Source organism: Macaca nemestrina, chromosome 16 (genome assembly GCF_043159975.1).
Source record: "Macaca nemestrina isolate mMacNem1 chromosome 16, mMacNem.hap1, whole genome shotgun sequence".
In the NCBI taxonomy this organism is placed as follows: Eukaryota; Metazoa; Chordata; class Mammalia; order Primates; family Cercopithecidae; genus Macaca; species Macaca nemestrina.
In genome coordinates, this window is record NC_092140.1 from 45,968,807 (window position 1) to 45,991,612 (window position 22,806).

The 22,806-nt window shown below is 36.0% G+C and overlaps 2 long non-coding RNA genes across 2 annotated transcripts in view; one reads left to right on the forward strand and one right to left on the reverse strand.

Annotated features, from left to right (window-relative positions):
• Positions 1 to 5,323, forward strand: part of LOC139359222 (uncharacterized) — a 27,566-nt gene extending 22,243 nt beyond the window's left edge. The window contains exon 4 of the long non-coding RNA XR_011615137.1: positions 4,917 to 5,323. This is a non-coding gene — a long non-coding RNA (uncharacterized lncRNA). The remainder of the gene's footprint in view (positions 1 to 4,916) is intronic.
• Positions 4,947 to 22,550, reverse strand: LOC105489950 (uncharacterized). Its single transcript, XR_011614749.1, has 4 exons — positions 22,445 to 22,550; positions 18,910 to 19,042; positions 17,947 to 18,032; positions 4,947 to 5,063 (listed from the first exon to the last, which is right to left on the reverse strand). It is a non-coding gene; the product is annotated as an uncharacterized lncRNA (long non-coding RNA).
• Between the last annotated feature and the right edge of the window lie 256 nt (positions 22,551 to 22,806).

A 22,806-nucleotide genomic window follows, 5' to 3' on the forward strand; every position in this document is an offset into this window, starting at 1 on the left:
TCCAGTAAAACTGCTTGAGTTAAAATGTAAAACAAGGTGTGAGAAGGGATATTAGCTTTCTCATAAGATCTAAATAGGAATTTGAAACTTTGGGAACAATTTATTTATAAAAGATGCATTTATTGAGTGTCTGCTATGTTCCAGGCATTGTGCTATGTGCTAGAAATACAGCGATGAATTAGACATTCCAGTCCTTTTCAGAGAGTCCATAGTCAACTGAAGAAGAGTAAATAACATGCCGTTGTCAATTAGGTAGCTTGTGCTTACTTTAGAAAGCACTTTTTCTGACTGAAAAGTACATGTTTTGAACTCCTATAATAAATTGTCTCTTTACTATTTATAAAACATGACACATTGACTCTAGATAAATGTATTGAAGATTTATTTTTTTCATTTTCTCTTCTATTATTTTATGAATTATGTTTTTGCTATTACTGAATATGTGTGGTCAACATAAAGATGCATATTGTGGGTAATGATAAGGGAGAAAGTAATTCTTAAAAATTAAAAATTAAAAAGAAAGATACATAATATTGAAAAGAGAGAAAGAAAATTTGATTGTTTCATAATATAACAACTATATAAAATTTTAAATATCAATAGACAGTGTTTACATGTCTTCTTACAATCATCAACAAATTTATAGAAAAAGTCCTTCCCACATTAATACTAACAAGGAACTGTGAGCATAAAAATGTTCTACTTAGAAAGTTAACAGTAATAGACACACAAAATAATAATTCAGTAGAATTATTTTGAGCAATTTCAACATGCTAAATACTGTAGCAACTACAGTTCAGAAAAAAATAAAATAAAATAAGGCCATCTATCTCAGGAAGTTCTGTATAGCCAGGATCTCATTAGTGTTGATTTTATTTAAGCAGGGAGGGATGATATCGTTTTCTTTGCAAATTTCCACATTTTCCACTCTAAGCTTTTTGAGGTCAGAGGGTTGAGTCTCATTTTTTTTTTACAGCATTGGTATCAAACAGATTTGTAATATATAATTCATTTGCAATAATTATGATTTAGATGACTGAAGAATAAAAGGAGGGATGGGGGAAGAGATGCAGGAAGAGAAGAAGAAGAAAGGCGGCCGGGTGCAGTGGCTCACATTTGCACTTTGGGAGGCCGAGGCGGGTGGATCACCTGAGGTCAGGAGTTTGAGACCTGCCAAGCCAACATGGTGAAACCCTGTCTCTACTAAAAACAAAAATTAGCCAGGCGTGGTGGCAGCCACCTTTAATCGTAGCTACTCGGGAGGCTGAGGCACGAGAATTGCTTGAACCTGGAAGGCAGAGGTTGCAGTGAGCTGAGATCACACCACTGCACTCCAGCTTGGGCAACAGAGTGAGACTTTGTCTCATAAAAGGAAAAAATGAAATTAAATTTTCATCACTTACCATGTTTATCATCATTTCTTAAGTAAAGCAAAAATACTTTATTTTTGCCCATTGAATTGTAGTAGAAATTTTTATATTTCTAAATTATAAGCTTCCAAGCTAGATAAAGGAAAGAAGGTAAATGTAATTTTTAAAACTGATAATTACAGAGACTTACTATTACGTTGCTTGTTTAGTAATACAGGCTTTTGTAGCTATATGAGTCATTTACCCTACTTCTAAGACCTCATGCTTCTAGATGATGACCTTAAATTTCTTTATTGTCTACTGCAACTATTTCTTGAGGTTTTATATTTTTATGGTATATAAAATTAGATGCTTCCTGTAACTGCTTGGTTAGAGTCTGTTTGTAGCTGCTTCTCCCGTATGATCAAGATTTTTTTTTAGTTTTGCAATCATGATTATGCACCATAAGATTGAGGATGTAGGAGATGAGCCTTCTTGTAACTAAGGTGTTATTCTGAAATGTCTAACTCATGATAAAGGGCTAATCTATGCATTAGACTGAACTGCTTTGATATTTCTTTTTTAAATTTATAACATTATGTCAACAAATGTTCAAGAAAATTACATTTTAAATCACATTCTCTATATGAAATGAAAACCTTAAATCATGTGTAGACTCAATGACTCAAACAAGCTTTATGTTGGTTGAAGGCAAGCAAAGATGTTAAGCAGTCAACCAAAGTCAAATAGACATGGATGCACACTTGCTAAAAGGACTCTATCTCTAGTTAATTTGGAAAGTAGACACCATAAACGATGATATTTCTTATTACAGATAGTTAAAATTTTTGATTGTGATCTCAGTGAACACACACTATATCAAAAATCAGCAAATTATTTAATATTTGCATTTTTTCAAAAGATGTGGAGAACAGATTTTTTTGTGTGTACTGATTGAGTTGTTGACAAATTTTTATCTTACAGTCAAATAACATATACCATAAAAAAAAAAAATTCAGGGGTACATGAGCAAGATGTGCAGGTTTGTTACATAGGTAAACATGTGCCATGGTGGTTTGTCACACAGATCAACCCATCACCTAGGTATGAAACCCAGCATCCATGAGCTATTCATCCTGATGTTCTACCTCCTCCTCTGACATCATTGCCTGCCACGTATCCATGTATTCTCATCATTCAATTCCCTCTTCCATGTGAGAACATGCAGTATTTGGTTTTCTGTTCCTATGTTAGTTTGCTGAGGATAATAGACTCCAGCTCCATCCATGTCCCTGTAAAGGACCTGATCTCATTCTTCTTTATGTCTACATAGTATTTCGTGGGGTATATGCACCACATTTTCTTTATACAATCTATCATTAATGGGCATTTGGGTTGGTCCCATGTGTTGGGGTCCGCGTGTTTCCTAAACAAAGGAATGAACACACAAGACAAGACAAACATGGCAGCCGCCTCAAATGGCGTGCTCTACTTTATTTTATACAGTCGTTTGTGGAATGTTGCCAAATCACAAGACACATTGTTGTTTTTCTGACCTTTCCCTGACTTTCTGGATTTGCAAGATGTTTACACATAAACAAGCCCCCAGGGTCTGCTGTTAGCAGCTGGCTCCTTTGTCCTCCCTGTTTGCAGGGAAGGAATGCCCTGCTTCGTTTGCAAGAGCAGGACTTATCGGGAACGCCTCGTTTGCGAGCACATAGTCTTCTAAATTTCCCCTTTCCTTATTTACAAGTTTGAATTTCTTTTAAAACCATCATTACATGTTGGGCTCGCTGGGATTCGGTGTTTGCCCTTTGGTACCATCTCCAGCAGACTGTGCAAATGACAAAGGCAAGAACAACAATCAATACATTACTAGAAACAGAGGTCAGCAAAGTTTTTACAGGGCTCATAGGGTTCAAAGATGTCAAACTTTGTGCAATACCAGTCATCAAATCTGTACCAGTCAGCAACGGTAACTGATTGGGAAATGTTTCAGAAATGTTCTGTGTTAAGTCTTGTATTTCTAGGGAAAGATTATTATGACCAATTAGAAGTCTCTTTATCTCAGTCCAATTATGTACAGTGCTGTTAAAAGGAACAGGAGTAATACAAAATTGGGTAGTGTTCCAATCACATTTCAACAAAGCTCAGGTATTCAACACTGTTAGCTGATTTCCCAACCAAGAAACCACTTGCTCCAGATTATCCATTCGTTCAGTCAAATGAGCATCTATGTCTCATTGCTGCTGCCACAACAAATGTGATTGTTCATGCCATTGTTGCACAAATTCTGCATTTTGTATACTCTGGTGTAGAGCTAATCCAGCAACAGCGGCAGTGGAAGCAATTGCTACAAGTCCCATCACTGCGGTCACGATGATTCCAACCATCCTCCAACTACGGAGGACAAGATCTTGCATAACCTTGTAAATTTGAGTAACCCCAGCAGATTCACTCCAAGTACGTGTTAAGTTTACAGGTAGCCAGGTTACTTTTCTGGCTCCTAGTATATATAAATTGGAGTGAGACTCATTCCAATTATTATTCCACCAAGTAGTATTTATACAACTTAAGAATGTACAATTGTTTGTACAGTTAACTACCCCGTATTGTTATCCCATTTAAAAATTCCTGTCAACAACAAGTAAGGCTTTCTTACACATGCAATAACATATCTAGAACTATTTCGATGCAAAGATATATGGAAAGGGTTAGCAATATTAGTAAGATTTAAGGACATGTTTCCCGTGAAAGTGAACATTGGTTTACCAGCAGCTAGCAACTTCCAAATATGACCTTGTATTTGTGAGGTATTAGCCAAATGTGGCATAGGGCATGATAGACCACCATCATGCCAAATAATAGTTTCATTGCCATCTGCAGAAATGCTGTGATTACCTTTATGCCAACGCAGGTTGACATGGCTGAATTTAGTTTGAAAATCTCCATGTACACTCCAATCTGTAACAAGGTATTTATGACTCTTCCCTTTTACTTCTAACAACAATCGCGGCCCACTACTTCTACATCTAGTCCACTCTAGTTGGGAAACACCTCCGGACACATCAGGGATAGGGCATAAAGATAACGTACTTGGCAGAGTTTCATTAAGTACTGCAGTATGATTATACTTAAAACTTTGAGCCACAATAATCATAGTAAAGGCAGAGATATGACTATGGTTATGGCGAACAGCCCAAGCCTCATGAGAAGATGCAGATAATGTGGACTACTCCCAAGACATATACGTAACCCTTCAACCCCAAATTGATATGAACTATTTACTGTGCCAGTGTTTAATTCAGGATCCTGGTTTAACAAAGGCGATGGCATCCAAGCAGTATCATTAGTAAGTACTGGGACTTTTCTGTCTCCCGAGGCCACACCTTGATATAAGGGTGGAAAAGGAATATAAGCCCAGTATGTAAATTCTCCAGCTGTTACCTGACAATTTACTATGGCCAGCATAGGCAGGAATAAAGTCAGTGGGGTTTTGGGCTGCCCAGCTTGTTGAACAACCCATTCAGCTTTCTGAGTAACCTTTTTCTGTTGACCCCATGCCAGGGGCTCCGCACATCGAGTCCTGAAGGTGAGTGTTCTCTGAGCACTCAGATTCAGCTCCTGAAATTCCTTGAGGAACTCTTCAGATCGGCTCCTCTTCGCCATGGCACTGTTTCAACGGTCGAGATGGAAACCACTCTTCTCTGGCACCTGTATGGACAAGAGCATAGCCTCAGCCCCATTGTAAAACTTTTCCTTTTAAATATTGCCCTTGTAATGAAGGATAATACACCCACATATTACTGTTTTGAGGCTTTTCTAAAGGCTGTTGAAAATGTTTTACCGCTGCAGACTGCTGTAATTGGTGCCAATGGTTGAGAAAATTTAAAGTAAAAAGGGCTTTCAGAATTTGATGTTTTGGGGAATCTCACCCATCTCCCCCTTTTTGTTTTAAAAGTTGTAATTTTAAGGTAGCATTGGCTCTTTCAATAATTATTTGGCTTTGACTGTTAAATGGAATACCAGAGGAATGATGAATATGGTATAAAGAGAGGAAGGCAGTCAATTTGCAAGAGCAATAAGCAGGGGCATTATCAGTTTTTAGTTCAGCAGGGACTCCCATAACTGCAAAGCAAGTAAGTAAATGAGTAATAACAGAGTCAGCCTTTTCAGAGGGTAATGGCGTAGCCCACTGGAAATGTGACCACGTATCAATAGTATGATGAACATATTTTAAAGGACCAAAGGAAGGGACATAAGTTACATTCATTTGCCAAATGTGATTTTGTTGAATGCCTCGAGGATTAATACCTGGACTTAAAAAAGGTGCAATAATAGGACCACAAGATGGGCAGGCTCTGACAATAGCTCGGGCTTGACGGCGTGTTACAAAAAATCGCCGTTGTAATCCTAAACTATTAGTATGATGTAGTTGGTGCTTATCCTGAGCTCGTTGGACACTGCCAATAAGTAAAGAATCAATCTGACTATTGTCAAAAGATAAAGGTCCTGGCAAAGCTGAATGAGAACGAATATGAGTGATAAAAAGGGGGACAGTGCGGGAAGTAAGAGTTACAAATAAAAGAAAATAATTTTTGTAAAGGAGTTTGAGGAAATAATGGTAAAGAAGTCTGAGATATATATTTAGTTACATATACAGCATATTGGGAATCACTAACTATATTACAAGGAGTTTGAGGCTAGTCTTGTAGAACCATAAGAATGGCAAAAAGTTCTCCTTGTTGCACTGATTCAAATGGATAGTGAGAAATTTTTGAATTGTCTGAAGTCCAGTATCCAGCCTTTCCATTGCTTGAAGCATCAGTAAAAAAGGTGGGACCTTTAACTGGAGTGTAAGATATAGGATTATATGGCAGTAAAGAATATTGTTGCAGAAAAGCAAATAATTTATTACTAGGATAATGCTGAGAAAAAGAACCAGTATATTCCGTGCAAGCCACTCGCCAACCCTCATGAGTTTCCAACAGAGATTCAATGTATTGATTAGATAATCGGGTAATATTTTTTATAGGGTCAGCACCAAGCAACTGACGAGCTCGATGTTGTCCTTTAATAATGAATTCAGCCAATTTATCAATATATGGGTGAGTTTTCTTAATGGCTTTATTAGCCAAAAACAGCCACTCCAGAATATTATTATCTTGGTGTAAAACGGCCGTTGGCGAATGGGGAGTATGAAAAAAACACAACGAAAGTGGAAAATTGGGTGCAATATAATCAAGGTGAGCTTCACTAATTCTATTTTCTACAAATGACAATTCTTCTTCTGCCACGGGGGATAATTGACGAGAAATATTTAAAGCTGAATCTCCTTCCAAGGTAGCAAATAGATGTCGCAGTTTGTAAGTAGGTATGCCTAAGATGGGGCGAAGCCAATTTATGTCTCCTAGCAATTTTTGAAAATCATTAAGAGTCAAAAGTTGATCTCTTCAAATTTGAACTTTTTGTGGCCGAGTCTGCTTTTCTGCTAAAAGGTATCCCAAATATTGAATATGAAATTGAGTCTGTATTTACTCAGAAGAAATATGTAAATTATATTGAGTTAATTGTTGTTGTAAGACCTGAAAAACCTGACCTTGTAGGACTTCGTCAGGAGTTGCTAATAGAATATCATCCATATAATGTTATATTAACACAGTAGGGAATTGACATCTAACAGGATTTAAGGCTCTATGAACAAACTCTTGACATAACATAGGACTATTAAGCATACCTTGAGGAAGAACTTTCCAGTGATATGTTTGTGTAGGCTGTCTATTATTATATTTGGGAACAGTAAAGGCAAATTTTTCAAAATCTTGGGGTTGTAACGGGATAGTAAAAAAAAACAATCTTTAAGATCTATAGCCATTAATTTCCAATTTTGTGGGATAAGAGCTGGATTAGGAAGCCTAGGTTGTAAAGTCCTCATAGGTTGAATACAAGCATTTACTGCTCTAAGATCAGTTAATAAGTGCCATTTTCCTCTTTTTTTTTTTTTTTTGACAAGACAAACACAGGGGAATTTCATGCAGAAGTACTTGGTTCAATATGCCCCTCAGCCAATTGTTCCTTAACTAAATTGTTTAAAGCCTTAAGTTTTTCTTTAGATAATGGTCACTGTTCCACCCAAACAGGAGTTGTAGTTTTCCACTTCAATTGTAAAGTTTGAGGCTTGTGGACAGTGGCTAAGAGTTTAAAGGATTGTAGCCCATTTTGAACATCATATTTTTGGCAGTTGAAGAAATATGAGGAATGCTTAAAAAGGCACCAAATTGTTGTAAAAGATCACAGCCCCAAAGGTTAATATTAATGGGAACAATATAAAAGAACACTTTTCCTTGTCCTTCAGGTCCTACACAGCTCAGGGGCTCAACACTTTGGTAGACTATAGAAGCAGTACCTAGGCCAGATAGAGTAACTGATACTTGTTTCTTTTTCCAATGGTCAGGCCATTGAGCCAAGCATATAATAGATACATCCGCTCCTGTGTCGACTAATCCCTCAAAAACTATCCCATTAATTTGCAATGAACATAAAGTTTTTTGATCAGAAACTAAAGTTTCCCAGAAAACAGTTTTCCCAGTACTACCGAAACCTCCTTGACGAGACACATCTCTAGATAAGAAAGGAAAAAAAGGCAATAAAAGCAATTGTGCAATACGTTCCCCTGCCTCTAGGCACATAAATTGTGAGACTTGTACCATAATAAGGATTTCATCAGTAAAATCAGGATCAATAATTCCTGGGGCCACCATTAACCCCCACATAGCGCTGCTGCTTTGACCTAGTAAAAGTCCTACATGTTCCTTTGGCAAAGGACCACAAACTCCGGTAGACAACTTATATATTCCTCCATTAGGAGATAAAGTATAAGGTTGGACAATAGCTAGGTCAACAGCAGCACTCTGCTTAGTGGCAGCATAAAGCTGAGAAACTGGGGTAGGGTAAGATGTCTTTAAGGAGGACTCAAGGTCATTCCTTGATGTTGTAAGCCACTGCTCACTGGGTACTGGGGTAGGCCTGCATTGTAGTTGTTGGGGCCCCAAGCCTGTGGGCTCCGGCTCCTGTTTCCCAAGAGGGGTGACAATACATTCCCACTTTTATCAGTTTTTGAACGGTATTCATTGGTCCAAAGTTGACCCTTGCCACATTGTTTACACATATCAGATGGTAACCTTTTTTCTTTTAGAGCTGAAGAGCCTAATTTTTTCCAGCATTCCTTTTTAAAATGACCGGGTTTTCCACATTGATAGCATATACCTTGTTTAGAATTGCCTTTTAAAGCCTTAGAAAGTGCCCCAGCAAACAATTGAGCATTGTAAATAGCTCCTGCAACACCTGCACAAGCCCAAATGTATTCATCTAAATCAGCTCCACTAGCTTTTAGAGGACGCAGCAATTTTTGGCACTCAGGATTAGCACTCTCAAAAGCCAGAGTATCCAAAAGAATTTTAGCAGCAGGGCCTGAACCTACAGTCTTTAATACAGCATCTTGAAGACGGGCTACAAAATCTGGATACAGCTCAGTGGCTCCTTGTAGGATCTTTACAAAAGATAAAGAAGTTTTAGCTGCTATTTCAACCTTAGTCCACGCTTTTATAAACAAGGCTTTAATCTGAGTGAGAGCAATACCATCTAGGCCTCCCTGAGCATTAAGAGTGGCGTATTGTCCTGAACCTGTAAGCTGCTCTTCAGTAGGTCCTGGGGGATTTCAGGTAGCATTTTTTCTAGCTTGTACTCTTGCTTCCTCCCACCACCAACTTTTTAATTGAAGCCATTGCCAACGATCAAGGACAGCCTGTCCCAACGTTCCCCAGTCAATAGGAATCATCATATGTTCTGAAGAGAAGAAATTGAGAAGGCCAAGAACAAACGGTGACTGAGGTCCATAATTAGAAATTGCAGCTTTCATTTCTTTCAAAAAGTTAAATTGTAGGGCTGTAAAATTCACATTCTGGCCACCGTTTGGGAACTGAGCACTGGGGCCGAAAGCAGCCCGTGTTATTGGGAATAAATCTAATTCCTCGAAATCATCCTTTTCCTTCGATTCCTTCTTTTCTCCTACAGGAGGAAGAGGCACAGAGAAAACCTGACCTGACATAGGCAAAGAGGTTGGAGGTGGAGGCAAAGGGAAATCCTTTTCCAAAGGAGCAGAAGGGAAGGTAACAGGAAAGGCTTGTGGTGGAGAGATAGGAGAAACAGGAGCAGCGGTACCTTGCAATTTTAACAACTGTTGTAACATCTCTAAAATGTGCTGCAAATCAGAATTTCCTTCAGATGAAGGAGGCATTAGCTCTTTTTCCAATTATTTGTCCTCAACAACCGGGGCGTAAATATGTTCCTCTCTAGGATCATTCCTCTCTAAAGTTTCAGATGCCTCACCTCCTGTGGCAGTATCGCCATGCTCTGAGTCAGTTTCAAGTAACTCTAATGCCTGAGTAATGGAACTACGCAAAGTCCACAAAGTCAGAAGCATCGTTTGCCCTCGCTGATGAGCTCGACACAGGACTTTAACCACTTGTAGCCATTCCTTTCGATTTAACTGCACTTTGGTTTGATATTGAAACCAATAACAATGTTGTTCAACATGGGCAAACAATGGCTTCAAAGTCTTTTCTTTTACTTATACTCCTATAGACATCAACAGTCCCTGGAGTAACCGCAAATATTCAGAGGCCAGAGAGGTGGAATTCCCCATAATTTTTCCGTGGGTCCCCCTTCATTTATTTACCTGCCTGGGGTTTTCCCCCTCCCGTTCCTTGCTCTCGTGGAGCCACGAACCTTGCTCGCTGCACCAGATGTTGGGGTCTGCGTGTTTCCTAAACAAAGGAATGAACACACAAGACAACACAAGACAAGACAAACATGGTGGCCACCTCCAATGGTGCGCTCTACTTTATTTTATACAGTCGTTTGTGGAATGTTGCCAAGTCACAAGACACATTGTTATTTTTCTGACCTTTCCCTGACTTTCTGGATTTTCAAGATGTTTACACATAAACAAGCCCCCAGGGTCTGCTGTTAGCAGCTGGCCCCTTTGTCCTCCCTGTTTGCAGGGAAGGAATGCCCTGCTTCATTTGCAAGAGCAGGACTTATCGGGAACATCTCCTTTGCGAGCACGTAGTCCTCTACACCCAAGTCTTTGCCATTGTAAATAGTGCTGCAATAAACATACATGTTCATATATGTTTATAACAGAATGCTTTATATTTCCTTGGGTATATACCCAGTAATGGTATTGCTGGGTCAGGTGGTTCTTCTGCCTCCAGATCTTTGAGTAAGCATCACACTGTCTTCCACAATGGTTGAACTAATTCACCCTCCTACTAACAGTATAAAAGCATTCCTTTTCCTCCATGATGTCATGAGTATCTATCATTTCTTGACTTTTTAATACTAGTCATTCTGACTGGTGTGAGATGGCATCTCACTGTGGTTTTGTCTTGCATTTCTCTAATGATCAGTTATTTTGAGCTTTTTTTCATACATTTGTTGGTTGGATGTTTGTCTTCTTTTGAGAAGAGTCTATTCATGTCCTTTGCCCACTCTTTGATGTGGTTTATTTTTTTTCTTATAAATTTGTCTAAGTTTCTCATACATACTGGATATTAGACCTTTGTCAGATGGCTAGATTGCAAAAATTTTCTACTATTCTGTAGGTTGTTTGTTCACTCTGATGATAGTTTCTTTTGCTATGTAGAAGCTCTTTAGTTTAATTAGATCTCATTTGACAATGTTGGCTTTTGTTGCAATTGCTTTTGGTCTTTTTGTCATGAATGGTATTGCCTACATTTTCTTCTAGGGATTTTATGGTTTGAAGTTTTATATTTATGTTTTTAATCCACCTTGAGTTGATTTTTGTATATAATGTAAGGAATTGGTCCAGTTTCTGTTTTCTGCATATGGCTAGCCTGTTCTCCCAGCACCATTTATTAAGTAGGAAACCCTCTCCCTCTTGCTTCTTTTTGTCAGGTTTGTCAAAGATCAGATGGTTGTAGGTGTGCAGTCTTATTTCTGGGTTCTCTATTCTGTTCCATTGGTTGATGTGTAACACATAATTTTAAAACTAAAATAATACCAAGCACTCATTATCTTCCACCAGACAATCCAATTCTATACTTTCCTTGAATTGCTCTCTGTATCCTATTATTTTTTAACATTTTAAACCAGGCCTTTTCTGCTCAATGTAGCTAGAGTATGTAGATATTACATATATACAGATGAGCACTGAGTAATATGTGAAGATTGGCTGAAGTCAAATTCTTTGTACTTTTATCTTTATTCAATAGGAAATTTTGAAATGAAAAGTAGGAGGACATAAACAAATAAATGCTACAATCTTGCAGAAACTTGCAGTGCAGTTTTAGAAGCTGTAAAATAGCACTGACTTAAGAAGGACATCTGAACTATAAAGTAACCGGCCACTAAACCATGTCATTTGCTATTCTCTAGGATTACCATGTTCTACTGGGTCCCCTTGAATCATTTGTCACTGCATGTTTAGAACATCTGCATTTGCCCTGGACACTTGTTGTATCTGGTATTAGAAATGATATGTATTAGTGGTGGGAGAGCTACCTATTTTGCTGTAATAAAGGCTGTGCTGATGTTGTATAAAATTTCATCCATTAATTCATTCAAAAATGTTATTAGATACTGAATATCTTCCAAGCAGTTTCAGGCACTGGGAATATCAATTAATAAAATCAGTAAAAACCTGTGCTCTCATAAAGCTTAATTCTGGTGGAGGGTACAGGGAATGCACAATAAAATAAGTAAAATAAGTGAAACATATGGAATGTTAAAGAGTAGTAATGTTAAGTGTAAACTAAAATAGAAAAGGGGAATGGGAAATATTAGTGATTGAATAGTTTATATTTATTACTCATAAGTTAAAACTGGGAAGTAGAACAAATAATGTTTAAATAGTGGATTGAGGTTTTATTTGTTACTTTGTATTTGTTTGCTTAACAAATTAAATACACAACTTCATTATGATGGGTAATCTGTTCAAGCCATAAATTTCATTAACACCACTAACAAAATAAGAACACACACACACAATAGAAAGAACAACAGAGAATAATTTAACTCCAACAGTATTATATCCTCTTTCTGATTTGGTTGAGAAGCAATTAATTGTGTGTAGCAGAGAAACAGAGTGACCATTGTCAGGAAATGTGAGTGTAGTTTCTTATCAAGAACTATCTGTGTTTCTCTGAGCAACTCATAATTTTTTGATCCTCAATTTTCTTAGGAAGATGAAGGGTTAGACTGGATATTCTCTTCAATTTAATATCAGAAAAATTTTATTTTGTGAATGCTCTTCCTACTCACAACCTTTCCCCTGGCCCTAATTCTGTTCCAGTAACTCCTCCAGGTTTATGAGTATAATCTGACTGCAACGTGAGTGACTTACTATTTATCCTCAGGGATGATTTGGCTGATCTGGCGAGCTAGGAAGATGACCTTCCCTTTTTTATGTATCATATCAGAATTTGATGAAAGTAAAGACATCTCTGAAACAAGAAAATAGGTTTTTTTTGTTTTGTTTTGTTTTATTTTGTTTTTGTTGGGGGGAGGTGGTTATAAGAAAGGATATCTTCCCTGAATCTCCAAATGAGTTCTCAAAGAGCATTTGTGAAAGATAGAGGAGTCACACTTCCAAGTACTAAGTGAAAACTAAAGTTAAATCCCAAGAGAGATTTCTAAAGATGAAATTTCAGGCGCAGAGAAAGGTAATGAGGGAGATATTTTAAGTAAAAATAATTTTCCAATGCTTTCAAATCATATGACATATTCAACTGCCTACTCTGACTTCTCATAAGACTTACTCATGAATAAGTCTTGACAATTGGATTTAAGAATGCCACATTTGATTGCACTTTCCATGATTAAACATAACAAAATGTGTAATACCATAAATTTACCCTATTTTAAGGATTCACAATTAATGGAGATTTACAAAATTTATCTGCTTAGAAAGCTTGTATAACAAATAACCAATGTATAATAAAATTAATATTAAATATCAAAGTACCTTAATTACATTTTTGGTTTTCATTCCACATGATTTTTGCTATAGATATATCCAACTAAATGAAAACAAAATTACTTGATCTCATCATTCATAAATTTGTAAAAATATGCAACTTTCTATTTTAGGATTTATTAAAGCTATATTTTTGAAGTGGGTGTTATGATTTCACACTTTTCAGAATCCATTGTTTTAAAACGTTTTTACTTATGATAAATCATATCATAAAAGAGAAGGGTTATTTCTTCAAATTTTGATATCTAAACAGTTTACACTGTCTCACATAATTATGTTTGAACAATGAACAATGAAATGTACCCTAAATGTACCTTTATAATGAAATTATAAAGTCAATGGTTACTATATTTTATGTTTTTTCCTCTGTGTAAGTAATAGGAAAATATAGAACAAGAAAAATAATAATAATAATGAGAATATTTATTTCCTCATTTATTTATTCATTCAGAAATATATTTATAATTAATCTATTGTCCTCACAGGCAAATATTGGTCTAGATCAAAATGCAGCGGTCAAAAACAGAAACAAGATCCTGCTTGTGTGTGAAGTTTACATTATAATGTGAAAGGCATGAATAATATACAAATAAAACTATATAAACATATAAAGTAAATAAATAGGCTAATAGGATACATAATAGTGGGTTAGAGAGGAAAGCTGTTGAGTGGGTGATAATGGAAGGTTTCCATGAAGAAGTAGAATTAGGCCCAAACTATGACTGACAATTATTAACCTAAAAATCTCCCAAATTTTCTGCAATATTTATAAGATCATGTCACTTAAAACACAATTATATTTTTAAAATGTGTTGAGTCATTTCTATTTTATGCCTTGACATTTTGCAAGATTGGAAACCTTCAAAACCACGTCAAGAGAAAAAGTATATATAACATAATATGGTACAATGCAATATAATATAATCAGAAACGCATATATCCATGCTTAAACGAGTGTAAAGTAACATAAATAGCAAAGTTGCACATGGATGTGTTAAAACTTAAGAATATATTACAGAAATTTGGCATAACTGTGCATATATCTTCTTGGAAATATTGACAGGAATTTTTGAAATTTTACTATATCTCAGATTCTGAATGAAGAACTAATTTCCACCAAACCATATCTGTAATTATACCATGTAAAAAAGAAAAAAAAATTATCTGTGCTAGTAAATTCTGCTTTTGTGGATTAGAAGAAGTTTAGATCTGAAGCAAAACTAAAACACACAGTTCTTTGTATTTTAGATTCCCAGTCATTTTATTTTTATTTGATGAATTCCAAGACAGTAGTTATCTACTGTGAATATTCAAAACATTTTTTGTTGAAATATACCTCTTACATAATACAATGCATTCTGTTTGTTGATGGCAATCACCATTAGTTTTATTTACATTGTTGTTCTTTGAACTGCTGCATAGCCTTAAAGATAAAAACACAGTTGGCCGGGAGCGGTGGCTCACGCCTGTAATCCCAGCAGTTTGGGAGGCCGAGACGGGCGGATCACGAGGTCAGGAGATCAAGACCATCCTGGCTAACATGGTGAAACCCTATCTCTACTAAAAATACAAAAATTAGCTCGGTATGCTGGCGGGCGCCTGTAGTCCCAACTACACGGGAGGCTGAGGCAGGAGAATGGCGTGAACCCTGGAGGCGGAGCTTGCAGTGAGTGGAGATCGTGCCACTGCACTCCAGCCTGGGCGACAGAGAGAGACTCCGTCACAAAAAAAACAAAACAAAACAAAACAAAACAAAACAAAACAAAACAAAACAAAACAAAAAAAAAAAACACCAGAACATAGTCTTGATCTGCTGACTGGCAGGGATTAATTTCAAGCCCTTCTTGTTGCAAATTATTTTCTCTGGATAAGGTCCTTGAATTTCCCAAGCCTTGTGGAGAGAAATAAATTAACCAAGTTTATTATCTCAAGCCATTATTAAAATGTTGTGTATGAAGAACTCAGTACAATTATTCTAGAAAAGAGCAAGAAGTTTAAAGTTCGCAGATTATAGCAAGCTAGTGATTTTGCATAGGCTAGACTGAGGAAGGTCAAAGGATGGACTGAATGTGATTGTAGGTGTAAATGCTGGAGAAGATTTAGCTTTGTAATCGTATGTGTAAGTGCTGCTGTTGTTTTGCTTAGTGTTGCAGTTAAATAGCATTGGAGGGTAAGCTCATAAATCTATTAATCCTATAATCATAATTTTTAATGTGTAAATTAGAATAATGTTTTTTCTATCAAAAGATTATGTATTGCAATACTTGCTTAAGTGCCTCTACTTAATAGGATTGTTATTTCAGTTCTTATTTTAGCTTGCTTCTCTTGAGAATAAGAGAATATGGGTCTAATAGTGTCTAACTTCAAACTAAAATGCTAGCTCATTACAATGCATGCCATCCCCCGATCTCTGCCCCTCATATCCAGGTAGGCACATAAATCACGATTCACCTTGATTGTGTCCTAGTGAACGTGAACTATTTTTGTTATCCTGGACTTGAAGTTGGCTGAGACCTACATAGGACAAATTTGTTATCTATGTAACACAATAGCTTAGAGGCGGAATGGAACAACCACACTGCTTATCCACTATTTTGATTCTATTTAAAATTCCATTATTTAAATGTAACATACATTGCCTATAAAAAAGTATGAATAAAATTTTACCTTTGGTACACAAAGAATCTTCCTTACCAATTTGATGTGATTCATAAAAATGTACCAATGAATTAAACAGTTATATTAATAATAAAATCTATAATAAAAATTATTGGAATAGATTGTACCTATTATACTTGTCATTGACTAAAGACAAAATTTTGAACACTAAGAAGGCTTAAAGATAAACTAAAAAAAAGACAAAAGAATGACAGGGAGATTTGCCATAACATATTGTTTATAGGATCCAAATAATGCATTTTCTTGAATTATTGACAAGGATGTTGAAGTATAACTAATAGGATATTTGGTAGAAATGACTCTGAGACTATACATCTTGAAATGGTATGGATAATAGTATATATTTAGTATCTACTGTAGGTCAGAAACTGAGGTAATATTTTAACATGCATAGTGTTTTTTAGTACTCACAGGACTGGCATGATTTTAATGGGTTAATATATTTAGATAACTGTTAGCTAGTAACCTAGTCTTCTGGTGAATAAATGAAATAATACATGTAAAGAACTTTAAAAAGCATCTGACATATAGTAAGCTCTTAATAGAATAGAAATTATCCCTATATGAGCAGTGGAGCACAATGGTTAAGCACATGAATTCTTGTAGCCCTTGGGCTCTGGCTCTCTTTGTAATTTTGGGCAAATGACTTTACCTATTCAGTGATTGGGACGTATCTCCTCCCACGAGGCCCTTGCAACCACCATGTTACCATTTGTCTCTGAATTGTATTACTCTATGTGCCTTATAAAATTTGGGCTTATTCTTTTTGGGAAAACTTTTCTTATTAAGCATACTTTGTACTTTTTGCCCATTTTACTATTGTTAGATGATGTAATCCAATTTGGGTTAAGTTTTAAGGAGAAATAAAAGCATAAATAGAGTTGAATACAGAATCCCCAAGTCACGTATCTTGAACTTCTGTTTTCACTCAGGAAATAATTACCCTCCTTAATATACTATGCTTTGTTTTGTACTATGTTCTTGTTTAGCTAGATATGATAAAAATCCAATGATGGATTTTGATTTTGAGATTTTGAGGAGGTAATATCTCCACCAAGATGTTAAATGAGTTGACCTCTTTGGTAACATTTCTATTGCTGATGAGGCCAAGAAAATACCATAAACATATTAAAATGGACTGAGGAAATCAATAAAGGCAAAGACTTCTGAATTGAGATCAGTTGACAGTTTGTTAATCTTCTCCTGCCAAATAATGCACTGTTATTGGCTATAGTTCAATCTGTAATTAAGAATTTTTTTAAAACTATATGATGTGGAAGAGTAGATATGGGAACATAAAATTATGATAAACAATTTTCTTTTTGGATTTGGGTTTTAGATATATATATATCTATCCTACCTCCAATAATGCCTGAGTATAAGATCAATGAAATATGTGGTTTTTTGAGATAAATTAGATAGTCATTATGCAAAGTTTCATTCTCAGGCCCCTGGTATATAACAAGAATATGTTTGGGAAGACAATTCTCTGAATATAGGAGCCAAAGCACACTGGGAACATTGGTTTGCTTCTCTGTCCAGATTCCATAATACAACTATTGAGGAGGTTGGAACCAGGTAGCAGTAAAATTCTCAACTTAAAGAAGACTAGTATTATACCAATTCAAGATAGCACTTTATTGAAAGTTTGCTGCTAAGCAACTCAGAGTATATATGGAAGAGTGTTGCTAGGCAACACAGCTCATCTAATCCATGGCTGAAAACATTTTTTGTTAGTGCAATGAGAAAATAGCCCAGCATTAGTCTCTCATAAACCTTTTACATGTATAAGTAAGTTTGCAAAAAGCAGAATCATTTTAAGTATAAAATAAAGACATTAGAAAAGAAGTTAAAGATTACCACAATTTGGAGACTGGCAATACTATGTGGTTGACTGATTGACTTCTCTATGTGTCACTTTGACAATTATGGAAAATCAATCACAACTGAAAAAACACAATTGAAACAATGAGAAATTATTAGAATATGATATTGTTATTACTACAAAGGTCTTGCATACGTAGTTAGGGAAAACAATAAAACATCAATGGGGGTTAAAAAGACATGACCAGCCATAATAGGAAAACTTAAAAGATGAGCAGAGACTAACTAATCTATTAATTTCTAGGTAGGTGTTGGTGTTAAATGGTTTCTGTTGCAGTGCTTCTTCTCTGCTTCTTCATTCAGTCATCTCTTCTGACATATGATAGAATCAAAATGGTAGCCACCTACTCTGAATATCCTCTTAGATATCCTGCAGATGAGACATTTAAAAAGTACTGTGGTCCAAACTGAACACTTTGTAATATTTTATTCCTCCTTCTCTCACTCGCATTCACTACCCAATACAAAATCCGTAATCAAAATATTTACTTCTTTCCAATTCTGAAGTTTATTTTTTAAGCGTTATCTGTCATCAAAATTATTGTCACAGCTTTCTACCTCCATCTCCATATAATTCCTTCTAGGAACATTCAGAAAGAATAATTGTCTTAATATGTAAATGTTAAATGACATTTCCTGATTTAAAAATATATAAGTAAAATCAATATACCTTTATTGTTGCCAAACTTTAGTTTCAATCTCTTAGTTTACCTACTTGTTTATATTTTAGCTTTGTATTATTTAGCTCTTGTTTATTTCTTAAGACTTATGTTATGCCACCATCCTTCAAATTCTATACTGTTAACTTTCTAAGTAACTTCATGTTCCTTATTTTACACTTTCATGATAACAAGCTTTTGTAATTACTGTTTCTCCAATATCTGAAATAATTTTTCTACGGTCCCCTTCATTTATATAGTATACTCTCATGTTACTTACTAATTCTTCTGGGAAGCCTGGGTGATTTTCTGAGCTGTGGCTCCGCTGTTCCTATTTTGTCTTCCTATAGCATCCTCTGTACTTTGGATCTCTTCCAAACTAACTTTTGATTGCTCCATGAGTGTTTATTTCTCTATATTACAAGATATGAAAGCTAAGGAATCATTTGGGTCTCTCTTTACCATTGTATCCCAATACTTAACACATTGTAACACATGTAATATATATACATGTAAAATAAATTGATTTCACAAAAGGACAAACTAAGCCAAAATGAATGAGCAATGATTTTTTCTATAAGGTAATATTTTTCAAAATATTATTATTGAGAGTTTAAAATACATTTTTTACACCACTAGTAGACTAATTAATTTCCTAGGAAAACCATCGGTATGTTTAAATGGTCTATATTTCCAGAAATTTTGTTTTGAGGAAATCTATCCTAAAGAAAATTAAAAATATACACAATTTTTGAACAAAATTGTTCGTTGTTACTTATAAGGATAACAATAACTAATGAACAATTTCTGTATTCAACAACAAAATAATATTTAAGTTAATGTTGATACATTTATAGACTGTAATGCTGTACAATAATACAAATTATGTTTTTAGGCAACGTCAGCAAGGTGACCAACTAGAGTTTCCTAGCACTTCCCACACACCCCAAAACAAGAAAAACAATATTTTGATAGAAATGACTGAGGAGGTACATTGAAGAGCACCAGGGGAGTGGCAAAATATACATGGAGCACAGACGCTCAGGATAGCACCATAGCTCTGCCACCGTCTCACTTGCCAGGATTAGCTTGGAGCCATGGGGGACTTCTTATGGGACAAAGTATGCTGGAGAACCCTAGCAATTGCAATTACTACTGCAGAAACTTAAAGCCTTTACTACAAAAGAGTCCGGAAGTCCTCACAGGCCTTGAATTGAGTTTGGAGGGTTGCCAATTATTTGTAAGCCTGCACTGCCCCCAAGTAATAGCCTAATTGTACACTCCTCAGCCCCATGAGCTAAACTGCTATATCATGGTGCCATCTTGAAACTGGGCCCAGTACTAGAGTGCATCTTGCCCTTGGGGTGAGTAGCCACTGCCTTTCACCATCCCTGAGGCTCTGCAGTCATTCTATCATGCTCACATTAGTGACCACAGAACCACAACACAGGATAACTAAAGCCTGGACCCAACAGCAAGGCTGAAATTGCAGAATTTGAATTCAAACAACATTTCACCCTCAGGGAACAGACAAACCTGCACAGCAAGAAAGTCAACATACAGCCAGCTAGAATGTTGCACCAGTGCTTACCGACATCCCACCAAACAAATAGTAAGATGGGGGACCCATGTGTGTCAGAACCTCACCACCAGAGAGACCACCACACAGCCAGGCAGTCCACTATGCCAGTGCACATTTGTGTCCAGCCCAGTAACCTCTGGTGCTCTTGCACACAGCAAAACCATACCACTGCTGGTATAAACTCTCAAAGCCTAGGCTACTGATGGAATCACAGACTTCACTGACAGATTACAGCTGGACAGAGATGCTACTGAGTTCACCTGGAAACAGAGCCAATCCGCCATACCCAACCAACATCCAGGAGAAGGACTCTCAAAAACATGTAGAAACAATCAATAAAAAACCAAACAGAAATCTTTGAACAGGAAAAAAAAAGAATGAAATAAAAAATAAAAGTTTACAACTTCAACAACAGATAAACAAGATCAAGAAGAAGGAAGAATTTCTGAGCTTGATGATGGACGGTTCTTTCAAAATAACCCAGTCACATGGGGAATAAAGGAATAAAAAAGAGCAAAGAAAACCTAGGAGTCTTATGGGACACCATGAAGCAAACAAATATTTGCATCATAGGATTAACAGAGAATAAATTGAGAATGGCATAGATAATCTATTTAACATAATAATAGCTGAACCGGGAGGCGGAGCTTGCAGTGAGCCGAGATCATGCCACTGCACTCCAGCCTGGGAGACACAGCGAGACTCCGTCTCAAAAAAAAAAAATAATAATAATAATAATAATAGCTGAAAACTTCCACAGGCTATCATCAGTATGCCAACATATATCTCCACCAACAGTTTTCTGAATATGTCTAGGGTTCTGCAAGGTCTTATCAAACTTTATTAGGGGAAATCTATGATATTTTTGTTATAAATTATATTCATTTTCTTAAATTGAATTTTGAAATGTTTAAAGAGTTTGAGAAAATATTTTTATAAATTTTTGACCTGAATATTTCCTTTTCTGTAAACCTCCTGTCTTTACCTATATTTTCTATTGGGTTGTTGTCTTTCCCTTAGGGATTTATTAAGAGTCCTGCATATACATATATTATGTATTATATATATTATTTCTAATTGATATAGTTTGTCTATGTCCCAACCCAAATCTCATCTTGAATTGTAGCTCCTGCAATTCTATGTCATAGCAGGGACCCAGTGGGCGGTAACTGAACCATGAGGTGGGTCTTTCCCATGCTGTTCTTCTCATAATGAATAAGTCTTAAGAGATTTGATAGTCTTATAAAGAGGAGATCCCCTGCATAAGTTCTCTGTCTTGCCTGCTGCCGTGTAAAAAGGACTTTTGCCTTCCGCTGTGATTGTGAGGCCTCCCAAGACATATGGAACTGTGAGTCCATTAAACCTCATTTTATTTATAAATTACCCAGTCTTGGGTATGTCTTTATTAGCAATATGAGAACAGATTAATACACAATTCAATATATAGTATGCTATTTAGACAATATTTTGATACAAAAGTTTGTAAACTATATTGACATTTTAAAACATACAACTATATTTAATATCCTCTAATGTTTCTATGAAGATACACTATCTCATAAGAACAACTCTTATATAGAGTACTGTCTACATATTTAAAATATTAAACTATCCTCTATTTTTATAGTTTTCAGACATGATTTTGATAGCATGATTTTTTATATAATCAAATGTGCTTATAAAATGTGTCATCTGACATCCTGCCATACAAATGACAAGCATAAAAATAGTCTGGATTATGTATTTTTAAAGAAAGCGTATGCCTACAAACATAATACTGGAAGTTAGGCCAGAAATCAAATTCTTAAGTAAATACACTTATTATTACAATTTGAAAACAGGCTAAATAGGTATGATATACATTCCCAATATCCTCCAATTTCACTATATGCATTTCTATCTTCAAGCTTTCTTGCATACATGTAAAATAAGCTGCCACAATCTGCTATGATACTTATTATTATTTGTGTTACCTGAACCAGTGATTATTTCTCTAGCTAACTTAGTTATTTGTTGTTTGATGACTATAATTGATGAGGGAAATAGTTGTGTCTATCATTTACAGCACCATATCCTCAGTGATCACACCACTACCTAGAATATAGCTGACAATCAATAACATTTTGAATAAATAAATTCAACTGGAATTATTCACCTTTTGTGTTTTGTGTTGCTATAAGGAAAATAACTGAGGCTGGGTAATTTATAGAAAACAGAGGTTCAATTCACTTACAATTCTCCTGGCTGTACAATTCTCCTGGCTCCACCATCTGCTTCTGGTGAGGGCCTCAGGAAGCCTACAATCATGGTGGGGGCGGGGGTAAAAGAGCGAGCAGGAGAGTCATCTGGTGAGAGTGGGAGGAAGATAGACTGGGGGAAGGTGTCCTATAACTTTAAACAACCAGATTTCATGACAACACAAGATCACCAAGGTAACACCAAGCCATTCATGAGGGTTGAATGCCCCATGACCCAAACACTTCCTACCAGGTCTCAGCTCCAACCTTAGGGATTACTTTTCAAGAAGAGGTTTGGAGGGAAAAACCATTCAAACTATATCACCTTTAATATTTCCTTAATAGGAACATGTATTTA